We start from the raw sequence: 24,829 nt of genomic DNA, 5'->3' as shown, positions 1-24,829 counted from the left end.
ACACCACCTGACCTGACCTGGTCCAACCACATTGACACTATGGCAAATAAAGCTCACCAGCTTGTCTACTTCCTCAGGAGGCTAAAATAAATTTGGCATGCTCCCCCATTGAGTCTCACCAACTTTTACACCATAGAAACCATCTTGTGCAAAAACATCACGGCTTGGTATGGCAGCAGCTCTGACCATGACCACAAGAGACCACAGAACGCAGCTCAGTACACCACAGCAACTAGCCTGCCTACACTTTTTGCTGCCTCAGTAAAGCAGTCAGCCATAATGAAAGACTCAGCCATCCTAGACATTTTCTATTCTCCCGCCTCAATGATAAAAAACCCTCAAAAATACCATGAAGCTCAAGGACCGCTTCAATCCCGCTGTTATAAGACTACTGAACTGCTCCATAGTGTGATATGGTGGACTCTAGACCTTGCACCTTCTAGTCTACCTGCGGAGCACATTCTCTGTAACTGTAATGCTTTATTCTGCATTCTGTTATTGTTTTACCTTTACTACCTCAATGCACTGTTTTAATGAGTTGATCAGTATAAATGGCATGCAAGGAAAGGCTTTCACTATACATGTAACAATAGTCAACCAATTTACCAGTTTAATTTAGCAATTTATATGTCACTCTAGACTTTGAAATCATTGAGGCAACTGCAGAGAGCAACTGAGTGTTCAGTGCTGACTACCAGCCTCTCACTTGCTGCTGCCGGGAGAAAATGTCTGCATCTGACAGTCCCCCTCTCGTCCGCTGCTCCTGAAGGGAGGTACCTACACTAGAATGGTTTCTCTCTCACCCTGGATGCTGTCGGAAGATGGGGCTGGAATTTGGGTCTTGGTCAAGGTTTAATCAAAGAGATTTGTATATTGGACTGCGGGTCATAATTTGATGTATTTCTAATGTCTGGTTGTTCCTTTTTTTGTTGCTATTTTGAGCAATTTTGAATCGAGGTGGGCTGCAAATCATGAACACTGAACTGAATTGAATAAGGCTGGACTCTTCCGATTTTGTGTTTTAAATTCTTTTTTTTAACTCTTTTTTGTTGCTATTTGTGCAATTTATGGTTTTTTTGCATGTTGTGGGTTTGATGATTTTCTTTGAATGGGTTCCATTAGTGTTTCTTTGTTTCGTGGCTGTTGGTGGTAAAGACGAATCTCACTACTGTATACTGCATGCATACTTTGATATTAAATGTACCTTGAATTTCTGAATGAATATTGAATTCTTCAATTTCAAGTAACCTACACCCCGTTCTTTTCCTTCTCTCCCACACACTCTCATTTGATTATTTGCTTTATCCTTGCTTTGTTTATCTCACATCCCTTCCCAACATCTGAATTTATCTACGTGCCTGCCCACCCCAAATCTGGTTTCACTTAGACAATAGACAGTAGGTGCAGGTGTGGGCCATTCAGCCCTTCTAGCCAGCACCGCCATTCACTGTGATCATGGCTGATCATACACAATCAGTACCCCGTTCTTGCCCTCTCCCCATATCCCTTGACCCCGCTATCTATAAGAGCTCTATCTAACTCTCTCTTGAATGCATCCAGAGACTTGGCCTCCACTGCCTTCTGGGGCAGAGCATTCCACATATTCACCACTCTCTGGGTGAAAAAGTTTTTCCGCATCTCTGTTCTAAATGGCCTACCCCTTATTCTTAAACTGTGGCCTCTAGTTCTGGACTCACCCATCAGCGGGAACATGCTTCCTGCCTCCAGTGTGTCCAATCCCTTAATAATCTTATATGTTTCAATCAGTTCCCCTCTCATGCTTCTAAATTCCAGTGTATACAAGCCCAGTCGCTCCAATCTTTCAACATATGACAGTCCCATCATTCCGGGAATTAACCTTGTGAACCTACGTGCACTCCCTCAATAGCAAGAATGTCCTTCCTCAAATTTGGAGACCAAAACTGCACACAATATTCCAGGTGGGGTCTCACCAGGGCCCTGTACAGCTGCAGAAGAACCTCTTTACTTCTATATTCAATTCCTCTTGTTATAAAAGTCAGCATGCCATTAGCTTTCTTCACTGCCTGCTTTCATTGACTGATGTTCAAGAACACCTAGATCTCGTTGTACTTCCCCTTTTCCTAACTTGACTCCATTTAGATAGTAATCTCCCTTCCTGTTCTTGCCACCATAGTGGATAACCTCACATTTATCCACATTAAACTGCATCTGCCATACATTTGCCCACTCACCCAACCTGTCCAAGTCACCCTGCATTCTCATAACATCCTCCTGACATTTCACACTGCCACCCAGCTTTGTGTCATCGGTAAATTTGCTCATGTTACTTTTAATCCCTTCATCTAAATCATTAATGTATATTGTAAACAGCTGTGGTCCCAGCACCGAACCTTGCGGTACCCCACTGGTCACAGCCTGCCATTCCGAAAGGGACCCGTTAATCGCTACTCTTTGTTTCATGTCAGCCAGCCAATTTTTAATTCATGTCAGTACTCTGCCCCACTACCATGTGCCCTAATTTTGCCCACTAATCTCCTATGTGGGACTTTATCAAAAGCTTTCTGGAAGTCCAGGTACACTACATCCACTGGCTCTCCCTTGTCCATTTTCAGAGTTACATCCTCAAAAAACTCCAGAAGATTAGTCAAGCATGATTTTCCCTTCATAAATCCATGCTGATTCAGACTGATCCTTCTACTGCTATCCAAATGTGTCATAATTTCCTCTTTTATAATTGACTCCAGCATCTTTCCCACCACTGACGTCAGGCTAACTGGTCTATAATTCCCTATTTTCTCTCTCCCTCCTTTCTTGAAAAGTGGGACAACATTAACCACCCTCCAATCAGCAGGAACTGTTCCTGAATCTATAGAACATTGGAAAATGGTTACCAATGCGTCCACGATTTCTAGAGCCACCTCTTTAAGTACCCTGGGATGCAGACCATCAGGTCCCGGGGACTTATCAGCCTTCAGACTCAACAGTCTATCTAACACCGTTTCTTGCCTAATATAAATTTCCTTCAGTTCATCCTTTACCCTAGTTCCTTTGGCCACTATTACATCTGGGAGATTGTTTGTGTCTTTCCTAGTGAAGACAGATCCAAAGTACCTGTTCAACTCATCTGTCATTTCCTTGTTCCCCATAATAAATTCACCCGTTTCTGTCTTCAATGGCCCAATTTTGGTCTTAACTATTTTTTTGCTGTTCACATACCTAAAGAAGCTTTTACTATCCTCCTTTATATTCTTGGCTAGTATACCTTCGTACCTCATTTTTTCTTGGCGTATTGCCTTTTTTGTTATCTTCTGTTGCTCTTTAAAAGCTTCCCAGTTCTCCGGTTTCCCGCTCATCTTTGCTATGTTATATTTCTTCTCTTTTATTTTTATACTGCCCTTTACTTCCCTCGTCAGCCACGGCCGCCCCTTCCTCCCCTTAGGATCTTTCTTCCTCTTTGGAATGAACCGATCCTGCACCTTCTGCATTATTCCCAAAAATACCTGCCATTTTTGTTCCACTGTCTTCCCTGCTAGGGTATTGTTCCATTGAACTTTGGCCAGCTCCTCCCTCATAGCTCCATAGTTTGTTCAACTGTAATACTGACACATCCGATTTTCCCTTCTCCTTCTCAAATTGTAGGTTAAAACATATCATATTATGGTCACTACCTCCTAATGGTTCCTTTACCTCGAGGTCCCTGATCAAATCCGGTTCATTGCACAACACTAAATCTAGAATTGCCTTCTCCCTGGTAGGCTCCAGTACAAGCTGTTCTAAGAATCCATCTCGGAGGCACTCCACAAACTCCCTTTCTTGGGGTCCAGTACCATTCTGATTCTCCCAGTCTACCTGCATGTTGAAATCCCCCATGACAACTGTATCATTACCTTTGCGACATGCCAATTTTAACTCTTCATTCAACTTACACCCTACATCCAGACTGCTGTTTGGGGGCCTGTGGATAACTCCCATTAGGGTCTTTCTACCCTTAGAATTTCTCAGTTCTATCCATACTGACTCTACATCCCCAGATTCTATGTCCCCCCTCGCAATGGACTGAATATCATTCCTCACCAACAGAGCCACCCCACCTCCTCTGCCAGTCAGTCTGTCCTTTCGATAAGATGTATATCCTTGAATATTCATTTCCCAGGCCCTGTCAGCTTGAAGCTATGTCTCTGTTATTCCCACAACATCGTACTTGCCAATTTCCAACTGAGCCTCAAGCTCATCTACTTTATTCCTTATACTTCGTGCATTCATATATAAAACTTTTAATTTGGTACTCCCCTCTCCTTTCATATCAATTCCTATTTCACTTGGCCATACTGTATGATCTCTTCTTGAACTTTCTACTCCATTGATTCTGTTGTCCTTTTTAACTTTTCTTATTTTCACTTTCCCTTTAACTCCATCATATTTCCAGTTCATCCCCTTCCCACCCCCCCACTACTTAGTTTAAACACATCCATGTTGCAGTGGCAAACCTGTCTGCCAGAATGCTGGTCCCCCATCTATTAAGGTGCAACCCATCCCTTTTGTACAATTCATCCCTACCCCAAAACAGATCCCAGTGGTCCAATCATGTAAATCCTTGCTTCCTGCACCAGTTCCTCAGCCACACATTCAGATCCATTATCTCCCTGTTCCTGCCCTCTCCAGCACTTATTATTAACCTGCCTCCATCCCATGTATAGTTATACACAAGCAACCTTTCCTGGTATCTTCCCAGTCTTGATTTCGGGTCTCATCCCTTCGGCCTCCACAGATGTTGCTTGAATTATTGAGTTCTTCTAGCATTCCATTTTTGTTCTAGGTTCCAGAATCTGTCAGAAGATTTTACAAGAGGAGAAGGAAGATTTGTTAATTAAAAGCATGATCTTCAAAACTTGAGCCCAAGTGGACCAAAGTCAATAGTAGATCTGTGCAAAAATTTATTTTATGAAGTAAAAATCTTTGGTGAGTTATACAGTTGAGATCATTGTATAGATGAGGATTGAACTGTGGATGTACTGTATTAAAGACAAGGATAAAGAGTTTAAATTTGAACCATTGAAATTGAAGTTTATGAACGATGATAGTGATGGATGAACAGGACCTGGCACAACCAGAATTGAACTCTGTATTGCCATGTTTTTCACATAATTCATTCAGCAGCAGAGATTAGGGAAAGGAGCTTGATTCTACTCCCTTACCCTTTACTGGAGGGGGGAGATTTCCATTATTTTCTGCAGCATGCGGCCACCTTCTACAATGGCAGTGAGGCATATCGTGGAAATTGGAAATGTAGACCAGAAAGAACTAACATCAGTGAACATGAGTGGAGCCGGTTAATCTGTGAGTCTCTCCTTCCAGCCACCATTTTGTGAACTGTTTGATGAACTGATTCTTACTCTGGGATAACTTAATGCAAGCAATTGAATGTAGACAGGAGTTTCTGTTAATGATCTGCTAAACCTGAGAACATTCTCAGATAAGAAGATGTCCATCGTGTTTAATCTGGCAGGTTTACAGAAGTAATATCGTAATCTGGGCCCAGTTTGATTAGTTTGAACCAGTCAGAGTTGAATAGAACAAAGGAGGTCAAAGTTGAGGGTGAAAGCCATAAAACAATACTGAGTCCTGATGAAGGGTCACGGCCTGAAACATCGATTGTCTGTTCTTTTCCATAGATGCTGCTTGACCTGCGGAGTTCCTCCAGCATTTTGCGTGTGTTGCAAACAGTGCTACTTGTAGCCTTGAGGTATTTCCAGTGGGAATATGACACATATCAGTCAAATTACCTCGAGCCAACAAAATTGAAACTAACAGAAATTGATCTGATAAGGGAAGGATTGATCTGGTAAGATTGGAGGATTTTGGGAGCTCAGGCAGTGACAAATCTCCAGAGACAGCCATCGCGGATAAGGATGACCCCACATAAGGCACATGAAGATCACATCAGGACCAGGAGGAAGGCCTGACGGGTGGAGGTTCTTTTTCCTGGGTATTATCTTTTCTCTTCTTTGACTATTAATGAAGGGTCAGGTAAAACTAGTGGATGTGCACGTAGGTATTCTGTTGTGTAAATGCATGTGCTTGTGACCTGGGCCAATAAAAATACTTGCCAATAAATACAGATTCTCTCTGTGCTAAATGATCATTATTACTAGGGGTTAATCCTTGTAACAACACAAAGAAATCGGATCCAAAAACAGACCCTGTGTCAGGTTTACACAAGTATCCTCGCACTTCCTCTGCCTAATGCAGTGGAACTTCAGTGGGTATAATTGAAGTATGAACACTAAGCTTATATCCTAAGGGCAAATAATGCCAGCATTTGTAATAGTATGATAAATTTGCTTAGAGCTCTTAAATAAAAAGGAAGTGGATCTCTTGGTTATCTGCTGAAACTTCAGTTTTTCAGGCAAGTAAGGCAGATGTGCACAGAAATGGAAGCCAGTACCTTGAATAAAGTTTGAGCCAGACTACAAACAATCTGAATTGTTCAGAAAGATTACAACCCTCTGTTTTATGCCAGCTCAGGGGCTGAATGGAAGATTTGAAGCTTGAAGATCAATTGAGGCAGGGAGAACTATCATAGAAACATAGAGAAGTTGAAAACAATGCTCTGTAGTGTGTGCAATTCATTTCCCACTGACATAATAGTTGAATAAAAATTTGAGGTTATATTGCATTATATATATTAACAGAGAGGATAAATGGAAACTTAAAGTATTATTGGACAAGCCTGAGGAATATTTCACACTTCACAAGACCAATTGGAAATGAAAGACTTGCTTAATATCACCTTTAGAGTTTGGTGCAAAGCATTGATCAATAAGGAATAGATTTTCTGTGAAAAACAACCAAGGCTTATGAATATACCAGAGAGTATCATTAAAAATAGAACTGTAGCGAGAGTAATTGATGCTCTGTTCAGAGCTGAATTATGGAGAGAGAAGGATCTGAAGAGGGAATATTTCACTGTCAATCCACAAATGTAGTGATGAGAAAGATGTAGTGGAGAAAGGCTGCATAACGTTGCTGTTTTTGGCCAATTTTGGGAATCATTCCCAAGAGAAGAGGGTCAGAAACTGTCATAACCATAAGCAGAACACTCACATGTACTGAGTCTCCATGTGTGTAGTATCACTATAAGAACAAATTGATGCAGTGGAACATGGGGATGAAGGAAAAAGAATAGGCTGTTTATCCCTTTCAGACTGTTCCACTACTTTATGAGATCACAGCTGATCTACATCTTAGTATCATAATTCTGCCTTTTCCCCATACTTTAGTAAATTTTAAAGTTCTTTTCCAACCAAATTATCCAGCATCAATTGCTGTTTGCATCCTTTTATTTTGCAAGCAAAAATATTTGCTAACTTTTTTCACAGAAGTTAGCAAATAATTCTGCATGCAAAGTATAAGGGAAGCAAACAGTAATTGATGCTGGGTAAATTGGTAACCTAATTACCTAAAAGAGAACTAATTTCTCTCTGTATGCATTGTCAATGCTTTCTAATATTCTGAATTATAATCAGAGCTTCCAGGCAACAACATATGAAATATTCAATCTTACCTCCTAATTTAACTGTTGGAGTCCAGCTATTGTTCAGGTAAACCTACACTGTATTTCATCAAAGATTATTTCTAAGGTATCAGATCTGGGTTTGAACATGGCACACCTGGTATCATTTAACTACAGCAATAATAAAATTACTACCATCTTGTATTCTAATCTTCCATATAGTTTTAAAAGCTAGTTTGTTGTGTGCCTTATTATTTTCTGGGACTATGCATAATACTTCAAAGATCCATGTATATGGCCAATAGCTCTAACCATTTAACTCCTAGCTCCTTATCAGGCACCAGTATCTCTCGATCCTCACCTGTTTAACTCATCACATTTTAAATGTCTTCTGTTCAACCATTTTTTGAAATCCAAAACATCATTCCTAAATCAAAAGGTCTACTCCGAGATGCTTATTGACTAAATTGCTATTCCACATGATGAACTCCAGCCAACTACGTAGTCTATAACTGAAGTCTATATTTTAGAATTCACTGTGCTCTGTTCACTTTCATCATCTGTTGATCCCTGATCCAGTAACAGCTCACAGTTATAATTTTCATCCATGATTTAAAAATCCCTCTTCTGGCAGCTGTTCTTATCATTATAACCTCTTCCAACTCCATAATTCTCTGGAAATTCCACATTCTTCCAATTTTACATCCCTGATTTCCTTCAGGCCCTCATTGTAGAATGTTCCTTCAGCCGTCTCAATTCTAAGCTATGGGATTTTGTGCTTAAACCTTTCCCATTTCTACCATCTCTCTTTGAAATCAGCCTTAAAACCTTTCTCATTGACTAAGCCAGTGGTTGCTCCTCCTTGTGTTGCTCCCAATTAAGCTGTGTTTGCTAATGCAAACTGAGGTGCCTTCAGATGCCTGACTAGATAAAATGCATTGAATAAATTGAAGTAGCAGATCGCTGTCTCTCACCGAGAATTACTTACGTGCATCCACAGTACATTGACTCGGTAATTTGAATGGGCCAGAATTACTGTTTCTGCAAAAGAGTTGCAGACAAGGCATTACGCTTTTGAACAAAAGTAGTGAAGAATTCACCCTGGGAAGAGTTATCACCTGTTTCTGATTACAAAAGGTAAATATGTCAGGGTCAGAATAGATTGAAAGGAGCAATTACCTCTTCAAATAGCAAGGACTCCAAGCAACTATTGTGTAACATCAGGAGAATCAAATCATAGATCAACATCCTGCAACATCATATCGCAGTGCATAACTTATAACAATACCAAGACAGTCCCGGAGAATACCTGGAATGGTTGGGTTAGACTCACAACAGAATGGTGACATGTAAATCTAGTAGATCTGCTGTCCCATGGCTCAAACAACTTGTACTCAGTCCTGAGAGTGACCGATTTTTGGAATAATATGCTCATCTTGAAAATTCCTTTCACTCAAATGTATGGGACAAAATCTTGCTAACGTTGTCTCCGCAGCCCACCAACCCTTACCCAGCATTACTGCTTGGATTCCCCCCACACCCATATTTACCAAGTCGAAATGTAGGGGATTTCTTTTATGATGTATGACTTACCTTTAAATTTTTGATTACAGAGTGGTATACTTTTATGTGTTATGCTATAACATTTTGATCAATTTTATTACAATATATGAATGTACACAAGTTATGTTGAGATGTATCTATGTGTTGCACTCTGTAAATTTTGTTTTTTTTCCTTCTGAATAAAAATATTGTAAAAAGAAAGAAATGTAGGGGACATTGTATGGAACCAAAGCTGAAGGTCTGCACAGCTGGCAAAGCTGTGTGCCCAGATTTGTCAGTTATAAATTCTGAGGGCAATTTAATGATTTTTTTAAGTCTGTGACATTTACAGAACTTGACAAACAAATAAAATTGATCCAAATGAAAATATTTCAAACATTATAACTAGCATTGTTTGATGAAGTTTCACTCAGCTGACTTGACCTTAGTAATTCTTTCAAAGAAGAAAGATGGAGGTTTACCATTCTACACATTTTTATTGATTGTTGAATGAATTCTGAAATCTCAACTAGCACATCAATTGAAACTTCATAACAGATAGCAAAAATTTAAAAAAAACTACTGGAGGAACTCAACAGGTCAAACAGCATCTGTGAGGGTTTCATATCAGGACCCTACATCAGTAGGGTCCCTTTGCCTCTATAGATGATGCTTGACCAGCAGAGTTCCTCCACCAACTTGGTATCTTGCTTGAGATTTAAATTTCTAGTGTCTTCATTACAGCAAAAAAAAAAATAGATTTTGGAAATTCCATCATTATCTCCCAGAGGTTTTTAGTAATATTAATGGACATTGTCCAATAGTAGCAAATTATTTAACTCTAGTTAAAACTGGATGGGAATGAACCTTGCTGGTTCATTGACACAGATGGAGTGAGCCATTTGATGAGGAGAAGTCGAGGCAGACGAACTTCAGTGCCCATCCAGCTGGCCCGGGTGTGAAGACATTTGTGTATACGTGGTTCTCATCAACAAATGGCCAGTTGATTGTCAGGGCATGTCATGTGAATGTCCAATGTAGCTATTTCTGAGTTAACTTGTTAAGTGATTTGTATGAGTCTACAAAGAGTCTGAATAAACCTAGTTATAGTGGTCTGGATTAAATAAAGACATACTGTAGAAGCAATTGCAGGTTGGTAGGCATAAAGTTGATATTAGTTTACTTGCACCCTTAGAAATGGCAGTAGCTGTGCAGAGGTAGAAGTGTAACAATGGTTCATTATGATGTATGGCCATGTGGCTACAATTGTTTCAGATTAATCAAAGAACCATTTAGAAAGCATTGAGTATTCTGTGGAGTTCGTTTGTCCCAAACAAGCTTTCAGACATCCCTTTTCTAATACTTTCATTGTGTTAAGGAAGAATCGACCCACCCAGCCAACACACTTTTTGTCCCACTTCCCTCCGGGAGAAGGTTCAGGAGCATGAAGATTCGCACGGCCAGATTTGGGAACAGCTTCTTTCCAACTGTGATGAGACTGCTGAACAGATCCTGACCCAGATCTGGGTCGTACCTTCCAAATATCTGGACCTGACTTGCACTACCTTACTTTCCCTTTTCTATTTTTCTAATTATGAATTATAATTTAAATTTTTATTATATTTACTTTGATTTGTACTTCAGGGAGCACGAAGCGCAGAAACAAATATCACTGTAATGATTGTATGCTCTAGTATCAATTGTTTGGTAACAATAAAGTATAATGATAAATGGTAAATGATGATTACTGTGTTAGAAAAAGGATGTTAAAAGAAATTGCGCAATTCATGAGTTTAAATAACATAACATACACAGAGTTCTATTTGTATCACCCTGCTTCTAAAAGAGCTGATAAACACATTGTACAACTTACTATATCTTTTGTCACCAAATAAATGCTCTGGATCCAAATTCAAAGAAACAATAATCATCATTGGATCACAAACTTGAAAATATTCTGATAACATTGATGTACTCCTCACATCACAACTGGAAAAGCAGCAACTAAGCTATTTTATAAAACTACAGTCAAGAACAATGTTCTTGTCATTGAAACCAATTTGGCATACTCAGTAGAAGAGAAAAAAAATGAAGATTAGAAGTTCAAGGTTAGAATGAAAAAACAGTTACACAAGAGACTGACGTGGTTACCTGGAAGAGTTTTAGGGTGATCTTTGTATATATTTTAGTAGAAGTGTCAGATAGTGGTAAGATTGGTTTTCTGTAGTTAGGTTATGCATATTGGGAAGAATCAATTATTATGATGAATAGGTGAATTAGCTGGTATGCTTACAAGGATCAATTATTAATAGCAGAGGATGTATAAGAAGCAAGAGAAAGTCAAAATTCAGATTTGAGTCAGAGTCAGGTAAACATGCTCAATTTACACACTATAAAGTCAGTCCTACTGTAATGTCTGAAAGTTTTGGTTACAGGAGAAGGCACTTTTCCTGAGACAGGAAATAAGAATTTGTACATTACAAGTGAAGGAAAGTGCCAGTGTAAACCTAAGTACAATGATATACTATTAAAGTATGAGAAAGGAGATACAGAAACCGTCCCAGAGACTGTAAAACAGCAGGGCAAAAGTGAATACAGATGTAAAAGAAATTAACCTTAATTTAAAAAAATTGAAAAATTAGAATTGGAAGAAAGAACTGAAATGTATTATATCCCCAGAAACTGATGTCCTGCTCCTTAGTAATTTTCAACATCGCATCCCTGTTCTTATATTCGAGACTTCTTGAAATGAATGCTATCGTTGTATTTGCCTTCCTCACCTCCGACTCAACCTGTAAGTTATCATTGAGGGTGTTCTGCACAAAGACTCCCAGGTCCCTTTGCATCAAAGATTTTTGGATTTTGTCCCCATTTAGAAAATAGTCTGTACATTTATTTCTTCTACCAAAGTACATGAACATGCATTTTCCAACATTGGATTTCATTTGCCACTTTATTGCCCATTCTCCTAATCCATCTAAGTCCTTCTGCATCCTACCTGTTTCCTCAACACTGCCTGACCTACCACCAATCTTCATATCATCAGCAAATTTGGCAACAAAGCCATCTATTCCATCATCTAAATCATTGATATGCAGCATACCAAGTAGTTGTTCCAAAACCAACCCCTGCGGAACACCACTAGTTACTGGCAGCCAACCAGACAAGGATCCTTTTATTCCTACTCGCTGCCTCCTATCAATCAGTCAATTCTCTAACCATGTTAATAACTTTCCTGTAATACCATGGGCTCTTAACTTGGTAAGCAGACTCATGTGTGGCACCTTGTCAAAGGCCTTCTGAAAATCCAAATACACAACATCCACTGACTCTCCTTTATTTACCCTACTTGTAATCTCCTCAAAGAATGCCAACATGTTCAGCAGATAAGATTTTCCCTTAAGGAAACTATGCTGACTTTGTGTTACCTTGTCTTGTGTCAACAAGTACTGCATAACCTCATCTTTAACAATTGACTCCAACATCTTCCCAACCACTGAGGTAGGCTAACTGGTCTATAATTTTCTTTCTGCTGCTTTCCTTCCTTCTAAAAGGGTGGAGTGACATTTGCAATTTTCCTAACTTCCAGAACCATGCCAGAGTCCAATTATTCTGAAAGATCATTATGAATGACTGCACAATCTCTACCGTCATCTCCTTCAGTACCCTAGAGTGCAGTTCATTTGGTCCAGGTGACTTATGTACCTTTAGGTCTTTCAGCTTTTTGAGGACCTCCTCCCTTGTAATTGTAACTGCACTCATTTCTCTTCCCTCACACCCTTCAACCCTGGCACATTGTTAGTGTCTTCCTCTGTGAAGACTAATGCAAGATATTCGTTCGGTTCATCTGCCATCTCCTTGTTCCCCCCGCCCTCCCCCAATTATTATTTCTCTGGCCACTGTCACTCTGGCCACTTGGTAGATACACTACCAAGCTGATTTTCCCAATCTACCTGCATGTTAAAATCTCCCATGACTATAATAACATTGCCCTTTGACATGCCTTTTCTGTTTTCCATTGTAATCTGTAATCCACATCCCGGTTACTGTTGGGAGGCCTGTATATAACTGCTATCAGGGTCTCTTTACCCTTGCAGTTTCTTAACTCAACCCACCGGGATTCAACATCTTTCGATACTATGTCACACCTTTCTAATGATTTGATGCCATTCTTTACCAGCAGAGCCACACCACCCCCTCTGCCTACCTTCATATCCTCTGATGCAATGTGAAGCCTTGGAATTCAGATCTCAACTGCAACCATTCTTCAGCCATGATTCAGTGATATCCATAACATCATACCCAATGATCTGTAAAAGTGCAACAAGATCATCCACATTATTTCCTGTATTCTGTTCATTGAGATATAACACTTCCAATACTGTATTTGCTACCCTTTCTGATTCTGCATCCCTAATGGACTAATACTCACCCTGCTGGCTATCATTTTGTCCTATCATCTGCCTGTCCTTCCTGGCTGCATAATTGCACATTATCTTCACTTTTTTTAACCGTCTGTCCTATCCTGAGTCATATCTCCCCCCAAAGAGACCCCAATGCCCTGCCTCTTGCACCAGCTTCACACCACACATTTATTTGCCAAATCATCCTGCTTCTACCCTCACTGGCACATGGCGCAGGTAGCAATCCAGAAATTACTACCCTGAATGTCCTGCTTCTCAGCTTTCTGCCTGGCTTTCTAAATTCTCTTTGGGACCTCTTTGCTTTTCCTTCTTTTGTTATTGGTACCAATATGTACCAAGAATCTGGCTGCTCCTCTTCCCCTTCCAAACTGCTGTGGACGTGATCAGAGGCATCCTGACCCTAGCACCTGGGAGGCAACATACCTTCTGGTGTCCCATTCACATCCATAGAATCTCCTGTCTGTTCTTCTGACTATTGAGTCCCCTATCACTACCACTCCCCTCTTCTCCCTCTTTCCCTTCTGCACCACGGACCCATGCTCAGTGCCACTAACCTGGTCTGCATGGCATTCCCCTGGCAGGTCATCCCCCACAACAGCATCCAAAACAATATGCTTATTATTGAGGGGAATGGTCACAGGTGTGCTCTGCACTAACTGCCTATTCACCTTTCTATTTCTTCTCCTGACAAGTCACCCAGCTACCCTCCTTCTGCAACTTAGGGGTGACTGCTTCCCTGTAACTCCAGCTGGATGCACTTCATGCAGATGTAGTTCCCTAGGAAATTCTGAGTCTCCCAGGACTCCAACATCTGGCATAAAGAACACACAATGTCCATTTAAACTAAACTAAAGTACCCCTGACACAGTAAGAAAAAAGGGAAACTTAACAGAACCTTACCCAGTGCTAATGTCTCTTCTGAGCCGAAGCCTCCTTTGAGCAAAAGCCTGACACTCCCACTCTCACCATTTGCCCACTCCCAACAAAGGTCCAGGTCCTGAAGCCTGATGATGTGTTTGAATGGGATGATTGTGTTGAACATTGAGCTGTAGTTAATGACCAGCCATATCCACACTTGTTGTCCAGCTGATACAGAGGAAAACAAAGAGTTAAACATTTCCTGTTGTGGTCGCAGGCAAATTGGAGCAGACCCAGGTTATCTCTCAAAGCACAGAGGACAGAGAGTGAAGAGAGGAGAGGGAAGGATGTGACAGAATTTAGCAGGCAGTAGGGGGAACCAGGTGAAGAGAGGTTGATGGGTAGATAGTCAAGTGAGGGGAGGGAAGGTTGGAGGAGACAGAAGTTGTGAGGTGATAAGTGAAGACGGCTAAGGGCTGTCTGATGTTTAAGGAAGGTGAAAAGTAGAACCAGATAATGAAGGGATGATGGGCAGATGGAACCAGATGAGAGAAAAGTGTGTGGGTGATAGATAGATAGATAGATGTAGTTCATGAGTCTAAATTGCTGGAGTTTATATCATTCATGTTTCAAACCTTGTGATCCCCGGTCAGGCTTATCTCAATCAATTCAAACAGCATCATCAGGGAAGTGCTGATTCCGCTCAGGCTGAGTTGGGAGAATCACAGCCCAAGAGTCTTCCAGGCTTGATTTGCACAGGTGTTGGCCTCCCTGTGGATCAGATATAGAAACTGTTTTTGAAGGAGCTTTTATCTGCAGAGATCTTTAATGAATCTGGCTCGCCGGGCTGAATTATTATGCTGAGTGATCCCTGTGAATTCAGTTGCTGCTTCTGAAGCCCTACCAGTGTTGGTTATTACTCAGAACCATCAGCTGATTACTTAAGGCAGAGACTGAACCCTGCTGATGGTGAGGGAGTGGAGATGCTGCAGCAGATGACAACTTTCACTAAGCACTGCAAATTGTTCTCATAGCAGAGCATGCAAAAATTCTCTGGGAATTCTCTGGTGACAATAATGTTATGGTGTACAAACTATCTTGGAAATACATTAGCTTCCACTGCTTGGAATAACGCAGAGGTTGGGGGCACCGTGGCTTGGGCCTCCGTTGGCAAACGGTGCTGTCTGGTGCAACTCTGTCTGCGGAAGGCCAGGGGTACTTTTCATCTCTCACAGCAAATCCTCATGTAAGGCTCCACGGCACTCTGGAGATGTGAGCAAAGCCTCACAATCATTTTTGTGGATTAGGATCTCATAGTGTCGTACAGTAATTCAGTATGGAATCAGGCCTTTTGGTCTGTGTTTGCCCCATGATCCTCCAAACTCCTCTCTGCAGGCACAGTTTCTTCTTCTCTTTCTTCCTCATGGTTCTTGGGCGTATGCTCGACTCCTGCAGCACATCTAGCAGAATTCCCAACACAGAATAGTCCATGGCAAAGCAGTAAAAATGGATAAATGGTCAAGCAGCGTGAAATTTTCTTTACAAGTTTGCAGTAACCTCTCCTGCCAGCCTTCAGAGTTTCCTGTAGCTGACTGCAGAAGTAACCACCAAGTTTTTGGGTCATTCTTTCAATAGCATGGTTCCAGTGAATGGAGAGCAATGAAAACATGGCAGGGAAGAGTGAGCCAGAAATCCAGATGATCTTTGCAAATTGTTAATGTCAGTCTCTGCATGGCCTATGTGCCGAATGTTTGAAAGTGTGCTGGATTGAAATTTGTAAGTGATGTGATTCTTACAGAACTGGTGCATTTTCATGATTTACTGAAAGCTATACATCATAAGAAAGCAGAACTTCATAAAGCACAAGGACTGTGATATTCAAATCAGGTGAACCTGACCTTTACAATAAATCAAGGTATGACCTCTGCAAAGCGCTCAGGAATCCCGCGAGACAATATGAGATTAAAATAGAGTCGCAAACCAGCTACAGGTTGTGGCAGGGCTTATATGCTGTAACAAACTCCAAACTGAAGTCAGGCAGCATTGCCAATGACAGTGCATCCCTTCATGATGAGCTTAATGCATTCTGTGGATGTTTTGGACAGAAGGGGATTGGAATGTCACTACTCATCAGACAGACTCTAACGTGCCTGAACTCACAGTCACTGTTGCAGACATAAATCAGTCTTCAGGAGACTGAACCCACAGGAGTGACTGGCCTGGATGGTGTTCCTGGCTGCATCCTCAGAACCCGAGCAGATCAGCTGGTGGAGGTATTTGCAAACGTTTTTAACCTCTCCATTGCTTCCCACCTGCTTCAAGATGATGACTGTCATCCCGTTACCTAAGAAAACCATGTTAACCTGCCTTAATGACTACCACTCTGATGTCCTCCATCATGAGGCACGCATCAGCTCCCGCTTTCCAGACAATTTGACCCACTACAGTTTGCCTGCTGCTGAAACAGGCCTGTGGCAGATGTCATCTCACTTGTCATCACTCGTCTCTGGACCATCTGGATAGTAAAGACACTTACTGTATGTCAGATAATAGTTTATTTACTACGGCACTGCCTTCATTACTACAATTTCAAGCAAACTCATCTTCAAGCTCCTGAAAGTGGCACTCAAACTTCCCTTTTCAACTTGGTTCGTGACTTCCTGACTGATAGTCTGCAATCAGTAAGGGCAAGAGGCAACATCTCAAGCACAATTATTCTCAATGGTGGTGCTGCTCAAGGCTGCATCCTCAGCCCCTTCCTCTACTCCCTATAGACCTCCAGCAAAGATAACACTGAGCTATAACATCCTTCAATATCATGGCTCAGTTGTAGGTTTATACGGATGGTTTTGGGGACAATGAGGGGAGTTAGAGGACAGGGGCAGAAAATGAAGAGTCAGGTGCAGGAACCAGGGTTGAGAATCCAGGTCTGAGTGCTCAGAGGTTGAAAAGCAGTGATCTGGAGACCAAAACGACTGGTGCTGAGGATACCAGTGATTCCCAGGTTGGTGTGCCCCAGGCTGGAGGTCCATTCAGGCAGGAATCACGAGAGCCGGTGGCTCCCCCCAGGTCACTGGGATTGGAAGTTCATGTGAGTCCAGAAGTTGAAGCCAAAGATAAAACTCATGATAGGGAGCTCTGGGGTTGGTACAGAGGCTGGTGAAGTCCAGAGGGCAAAGATGAAGGTTGGAGTCGGGAGTTCAGCAAGTCCAAGGTAGAAGCCCAAAGGTTGAATATCTAAATTGTCGAGTCCAGAGGTAGAGGCCCAAAGATCAAAACACTTAGGTTGGCTTGTCTGGAGGTCAGAAGTCTGATGTCTGTGAGTCTGAGAATCTGGGGCCAAAGACTGGAGGCCTGGAGGTGACCTGCCCTGGTGTTGGAGGCTTGCCTGTGCGATTGAGTGTATGGGAAAAGGACGTGCTTCGCTGTTGTTGTCTTCTTTTGTCACTGTTACTGCTACTTGTATCTTTCTGCTGAACATTGTGGGCCCGCTATGTTGGTGCCAGAATGTTTGCTGACACTTGCAGGCTGCCCCCAGCACATCGTTGGGTGTGTTAGTCATTAACGCAAACATTACATTTCACTGCATGTTTCGATGTATAAATCTGAATCTGAATCTGACCACCCGGCCAGATTCTGTTCTAACTCCACAGGTTTGTAGATGATATCGCCATAGAGGGTCATATCTCAAATAACGATGAGACGGAGCACAGGAAGGAGATAGAGAGCTTAGTGATATTGTGTCAGGACAACAACCTTTCCCTCAATGTCAGGAAACAAGAGAGCTGGTCATTGGCTTCAGGAGGGAAGGTGGTGCACACCCTCCTGTTTTTATCCACAATGTTGAGGTTGTGAGGGTTGAGAATTTTAAGTTCCTAGGAATGAACATCAACAATACCCTTTCCGCTCCTTCCACAAAGATACCAAGTAATCTCGCCATCACCTCTACTTCCTCAAGAGGCTGAATAAATTAGACCTCAGGTGAGAACCAGATATCCACTAGCAGAGTATTTCAATACTGAGGTCTCTCAGTATAGGGTCTCAAATAATAAATCTCAAATAAGGTCTCTTTTGTTTGTTGTATCATCTCTAGACAACTCATCCACATAGCAGATTTAGGTTAGGAACCTTGAAAAGGAATCAGCAAACGTACAGAATATCATGATTGCAGACAGACATAACCGAGTCCTACATTTGCTCTACAACCAAAGTAGATTCAGAATAGTTGTTCAGGGATTTGGTTTGTTATTATAGAAACCTCTTGTAGAATATATGGCATCAGGTGCTGCAGAATAAATATGACTTTAAGGCTGGTATCTTGTTAAATACAGTGGCATGAAATTTTCTATTATCTGGGTTTCAGCTCTTCTACCCTCACTGTGTGTGGACATAGCTATGCAGAGAGCTTAACAACTTCTCAAATCTCACCCAAAATGGGAGCTTTCCGTCCAGGGTTTTAATCAGATTTTTATCTTTGAAACTGCAAAGAGTTAAGCAAAGTAGATATTAAATTTAATACAGAATCGTTGCGTGCCTGAATACACTGCCAATTCTTCTCACCACAGATGTTAACCAAGGTAGTACACGTATGTAACACTAAATATTTATACAGTGTAAACAAGAGTAAACACATGGCTCAAAGATAAACTTAAACATAATATTTTCTTCAAAATATGACTAACAAATGTTTACCAATACTACCAGAAATGTAAGACTCACAGGTACTTCAAAGGGTAAATAAAGAATGAGTGGAGATAAATGTCTTTCCACTGTGTGCTTCAAATCAGAATTTTAAAAAACTAACTGTGCAGGAACTGATGTAAAATAAAGCTTATGTATAGAAAGTGGTGTTCATATGAAATGAACTGTGCCTCTAGAGGCCAGAACAGTAGCAATTGCCTGTAGATGCTTGTAGGGCCGATCTGCAGAAGCCCTCAGAATAAACAGTACTAGGGAACTCTTGAATTCATGAGTCCATACATTGTAATTAAGGTAAACAAAGAACCTGGACACTACATTATTAAGAGAGATTGATAGCAAAAAGTGAGACTGAGAGAGTTGGGAATTTGTAGAAACAGAATGGATTTTGTTTCAAGCAATGGGGAAAGCCAGAGCTATAGGAGAAACTGCAGACCTCACAGTAGGCTGAGGAGCTAGGATAAAACAGTGCAAGTACTTAATATACAGTATATATAAAGCAAATGAAGATGTTCCTACTTGCAAAAAAAGGCTTGGAAATGTAGTAGGAAACAGTGATGTTAACAGTCTTGCCATAACACTGAATTTTGAGAATCCAGTAATTCACAAGCATTCAGCAGCTTAGAGAGTCTTAGAAATTGAAGTGCATTGTAATGTGAAAACTCCCTTTGCTGAGTTCTGAAAGTCTTCAACAGGTATATTTCTTTGTGACAACATTATTATTATTGGAGAGAGAGAGATACATACAGACACACAGATAGGCAGACAGAGAGAGAAACAGATAATAATGCCTTTCACATCAGATAATAATGTAATCTTATTGTACCAGTGCCAAGATAAGATGTGTCTTTTTCATGAAACAAGGCCATGTTCCCTGTTTCCTGTCAGGATGAGGATTCCATTGCTGTTAGCGTTCATTACCCCTTAGTTACTCCAATCCCCTGCCATTGAAGACATGCAGGAGGAACAGTTTGACTTCCTTTGGAATGTTCAACAAGGTATATTCAAGGCCGAACAAGAAGTCCTCCCTGGAGCTGCTCATTTAGTGATTTTGAGTTGGAGTGTATCAAAGAGTCTGGAAAAAATTGTAAAACATAGAACATAGAAACATTTATCAACTCCACAGGAGTTGCTAAGGTATCATTTATAATAGTAAAAGAAACTCCATGAAGATACCATCCATCTTCTCCTTGTACTTCCAGTAGGAAGTATACTCATTAACTCATTCTTTGAATTGGCCATCTCCTGCTCATATGTCCTACAGAGTGATGACATCAGTATCAGAATGTGAGCTCCCAAGCTATGACACTGGAGCAAGTTTAATGTCTGTTTCCATTGAAAGTGCCCATTAGAGTCCTGATATTCGAGGTCTCAAACTTCACATGGGGAGTAGAGTTTCCTGGTGTATGATATGCTTTCATGGGACAGTACAATTGCACACTATCTACAACACATACTTACCGGGACAAGATTTTGTCCCGCTAGCAAGGGATCCTCAAATGACTGCAGATCACACCTGAGGGGAAAGCAAACAATTCATATCGGCTCAATGCCCAGCAGAAACCTGTGATGTAGGAGACATGATGGATGGAAAGAATGCTGGAGATCCAGCACTTTTCTGATAACTTTCCCATATGTGGATTTTTCAGTTCCTTCATTACCATCCACAACACCAAAGTATAATACTTACCCCTTCAACGACAACTCGGAATAGAGGAGGACTAATAAGAGTCAGGTTTAGTATCATCAGCAAATGTCGTGAAATTTGTTGTCCTTGCCGCAGCAGTACAATGCATTGCATAATAATAAAGAAAAATGTGAATTACAGTAAATACTATATATATCTAAATTAAATAAGTAATGTAAATATAGAAATAAAAAAGTAGTGAGGTAGTGTTCATGAGTCAGTATCCATTCAGAAATTGGATGTCAGAGGGGAAGAAGCTGTTCCTAAATCATTACATAAGTACCCTCAGGCTTCTTTACCTCCTCCCCAATGGTAGGAATGGGAAGAGGAAACTCGTATCAAAGAAAGAAGCAAACACCTTTTGGACCAAGCTCAGTGAAGAATTCCTCAACCATGACTCTGGCTTTGACATGTATCTCTTAGAAACCATCACACAAGAATCAGTCCGTTCTGGCATCATCAGCACCACAATAAATTCTTAGGGGCCAGGTGGCATCTTGGCTGAAGTTCTAAAACTTGGCAGGGAGGAACATCATACACAAGTTACGGCTCAATTTCTCAACCTCAGAAGAAGAGGGCACATCGGTGGATCTCAGAGTGCAACATCTGTAACAATTTTCAAGAAAGGAGACAAACCTAATTGCAGGTACTCTGCTAGTGTCTGCCACAGGGATTGTGATTGTCACTTCAGTGCCCTTCTGCCATTGTCTGTAGAACTGCTCTATAAATTGCAGCATGATTCCATCCAACTAAAAGTACAATGGACATGAACTTTACCAGGCAACAACTCCAGAAGAAATCCAGTGATCACATCAGTGCAGAACAAGTTACTCCAACTTGTAATCTCTTCAGCCCCCTTGATGATTCCTCTCCATATCTGCTCTGGAGGTCATTCTGACTTCTCAAGGGTAGAGCATATGTAACATCCACTCTACCTCATCCACCAGCTCAAAAACTGTAAACCAGAGCTACATTCCCCCTCCTCGCTGTTTTTATATTAGGCATTTGAAATGATGCAGTTGCTTTGACATTACAGAAAGAGCCATTTAAAGATGAGAACTCTGAGACAATCTATACTGGAATGAGTTATTAGATCTCTAATATTCAGCCGATACTGATCATGACGACTTATTTGAAAGGTAGAGCAGGAACAGGCATTCAAAGTTTATGTAAATATTTCTATACCAATAACAAACTGAATAAGTGTGTAACTTGCATTACCAAAAATATGTGCAACTTAACTAGCAGGTGAAGCATTCCAATCATTATTAGAAAAAAATAATCAACTTCCAAGTACAAACTTTCCTTTACAACTTGTAGTGGATGGAAAAATCTACCTGATAAGATGAATCATTATTGGATTGAGTTTAATTAATATTGTCCTTGCTTTGTTTCATTTGGAAGGAGTGTTTGGGTCCCTGAGTAGTGGAGAAGCAAAGAGGTAAACAGCGAGATGTTTGATCCATAAGATTGCACTGGAAAGTACTGTGAGAAAGGGAACTGGTGATGGTGGGGGTTTGAAGAAAGGACCAGGATGTCACAGTAGGAATGGTCCTTTCAGAATGCTGAAGGAAAGGAGAAGGGATGATTTTAAATTTTGGATCTGTGAACATACTGTAAAAAAGTATAGCTCTCATAATCAGTTCCATACACTACAGCTGCATCCTTCCTGTATATTTTATTCAGAAATATTGGTATCTCTCCAGTATTTATTCTTCCATTTTCTAATGTCACAGTCTCCGTGTGCTGATAAAACAAACCTCAGAAGAGTCGGATGGAAAAGCCATCCTTATCAGCTATGTAAGTGCGTGTTGTATTATCACTATGGCTTTTCATGTTTCAAGGACACAATCACTCTGGAACATTGGTGTTATATCTTTGGTGAAAATAGATAAGCATAGAATGGAACAAGGTTGGGATAAGCAAATGTCAGGTCCATGAACAAGAGAAGATTTGAATTATATCAACGTGATCCATGGCCAGACTGTGCAAAACTGTAAACAGAAATATTGTCTGCCCAATTATCTGCAGTCCTGGCCATCATTGTGTTGCCTGCAACAGAATCAAGCAATTTAGATCATGATCAATGCCAACTGTGTTGTTCATTTTCAGCACAGCTGAGTGGGAGGTTCATTTTTCATGCGTATCTATCAGCAAGTAAAATTGGCTTGTCCTCCTTAAAGCTGGCTTCAGCCTCTTAAAGGGAAGATGGCAGCAAGAAGACAATCAGGACAGTGAAGCAGTGATACCTCACAGGAAAGAGCAAGAATTTCCAATTTTGAACTGAATGCCTTGGTGGAGAAATCAGAGATGTGATCCAGCAAAAGGTCTAGCAGGTCACTGCCATGCGTTAAATCCTGAGTATCTGACAGAAATTCTCAAAGAAGTTTAATTATTTCACAAGTGTAATCACATGTGGTTGGGTTGCAGGGTGGTGATATGTCTCTACCAAGGGATGTGTAAGGCACATTTTCCCTCCGCTAGCCTGCAGGTTACCCTTAGTCAAGGTGTAGCACCTACTTCGACACCCAGATCAAGGTCATGTGAAACCATAGGAGCAGGTGATGGATGGTCGTAAGAGCAGCTGTTGTATATCACAAGTCCTGGCTATGCGGCCACTGACGCCAGACAGACAATCTCTGAAGAGTATTGATAATGGCTGGGGTCACCCATCTTGTAAAGAAACTACCTAGAAAAAGGCAAAGCAAACTACTTCTGTAGAAAAAAATTGCCAAGAACAATCATGGTCATGACAGATGGAATATGACAGAGCACATAATGAAGATGATGATGATGATGAATCATGGCTAAGAAATGCATTTTCCAATTGTTAAATCTCACCAACTGTTCCTTCCTTCATCCCTCACTTGGTATTTGGAAGCATGAATCAGGTTTTTAAATGCAGTAACGTGTTTATTATCCAATTACTAGGCTATCATCTTCTGGTGAGATGCCATCTCTGAGCCTTTTCTACCTGTTTGATTTATCTTTTCAGGCCATTTGTTGAGAAAATATCTGTAACTAACCATTCTTTTTAATTTCCAGTCTACTCCCACTCATGTTTTTTTGCTGTCACTTTATTCCTCAATATCCTATCTCTTGATTCTTGATGATGATTCAAAGGTTTCAAAGCTACATTTAATGTCAGAGAAATGTATACAATATGCATCCTGAAATGCTTTTTCTTTGCAGCCATCCACAAAAAAACAGAGGAGTGTCCCAAAGAATGAATGACAGTTAAATGTTCAAACCCCAAAGTCACCCCCAGATCTTCATCATCATCATCATTATATGCCGTGACATAAGGCGTAGAAAATCATGGGCTTCCATTTGTCCATGATTGTTCTTGGCACACTTTTCTATAGAAGTGGGTTGCCATTATGTTTTCCTGGCCAGTGTTTTTTGCAGGAAGGGTGACCCCAGCCTTTATTAATACTCCTCAAAGATTGTCTGGCATCAGTGGTCGCATAATCACGACCTGTGATAGGCACCAACTACTCCTACGACCATCCACCCCTGTTCCCATGCTTCACATGACCCTGATCAGGGGTCAAAGCAAGTGCTACACTTTGCCCAGGGGTGACCTACAGGCTAGTGGAGGAAAGAAGCGCCTTACACCTCCTTTGATACAGACTTATCTCCATCCTGACACCCCCAATCTCCTGATGACCTGGTTATATTTCAGTATAAAGTCACGTGTTTGGGAGGATATGCCGAGGGAATGAGTTATGGTTATTTCTATAACTTTTCTTCTATGAAATTAGCCATGGAAATTCTCTAAATGTTCAGTTTTGTATGCAACTGTCATTAATTCTCCCAAGTATCTTGTATTTACAAATAGTGTTTTTGAATAAAAATACTGTCAGATTACCAGCTTATAAATGACTTCCATTGTAGTTATACCTTGTGCTACACTTACTAAGTTTTATCTTACAGTTTAAAATTATTTTCATGTTTGTTTATCTTAGCCCTCAATATGCTGGACCAATAGCTGCTGCATTCTGTCAGCATTTACTGGCTGAGTTTCTATGCCATGTGCAGAAGTCATTGACAGCTTCACTTCTTTCTTGCCTCAAGCTTTAGAATTATTTTCTGTGGGTCAATTTGCATGACCTTAACTCAAAA

The sequence above is a fragment of the Hemitrygon akajei genome, chromosome 4 (assembly GCF_048418815.1).
Source record: "Hemitrygon akajei chromosome 4, sHemAka1.3, whole genome shotgun sequence".
Classification (NCBI taxonomy): domain Eukaryota; kingdom Metazoa; phylum Chordata; class Chondrichthyes; order Myliobatiformes; family Dasyatidae; genus Hemitrygon; species Hemitrygon akajei.
Note: the sequence above shows the minus strand (reverse complement) of the source record.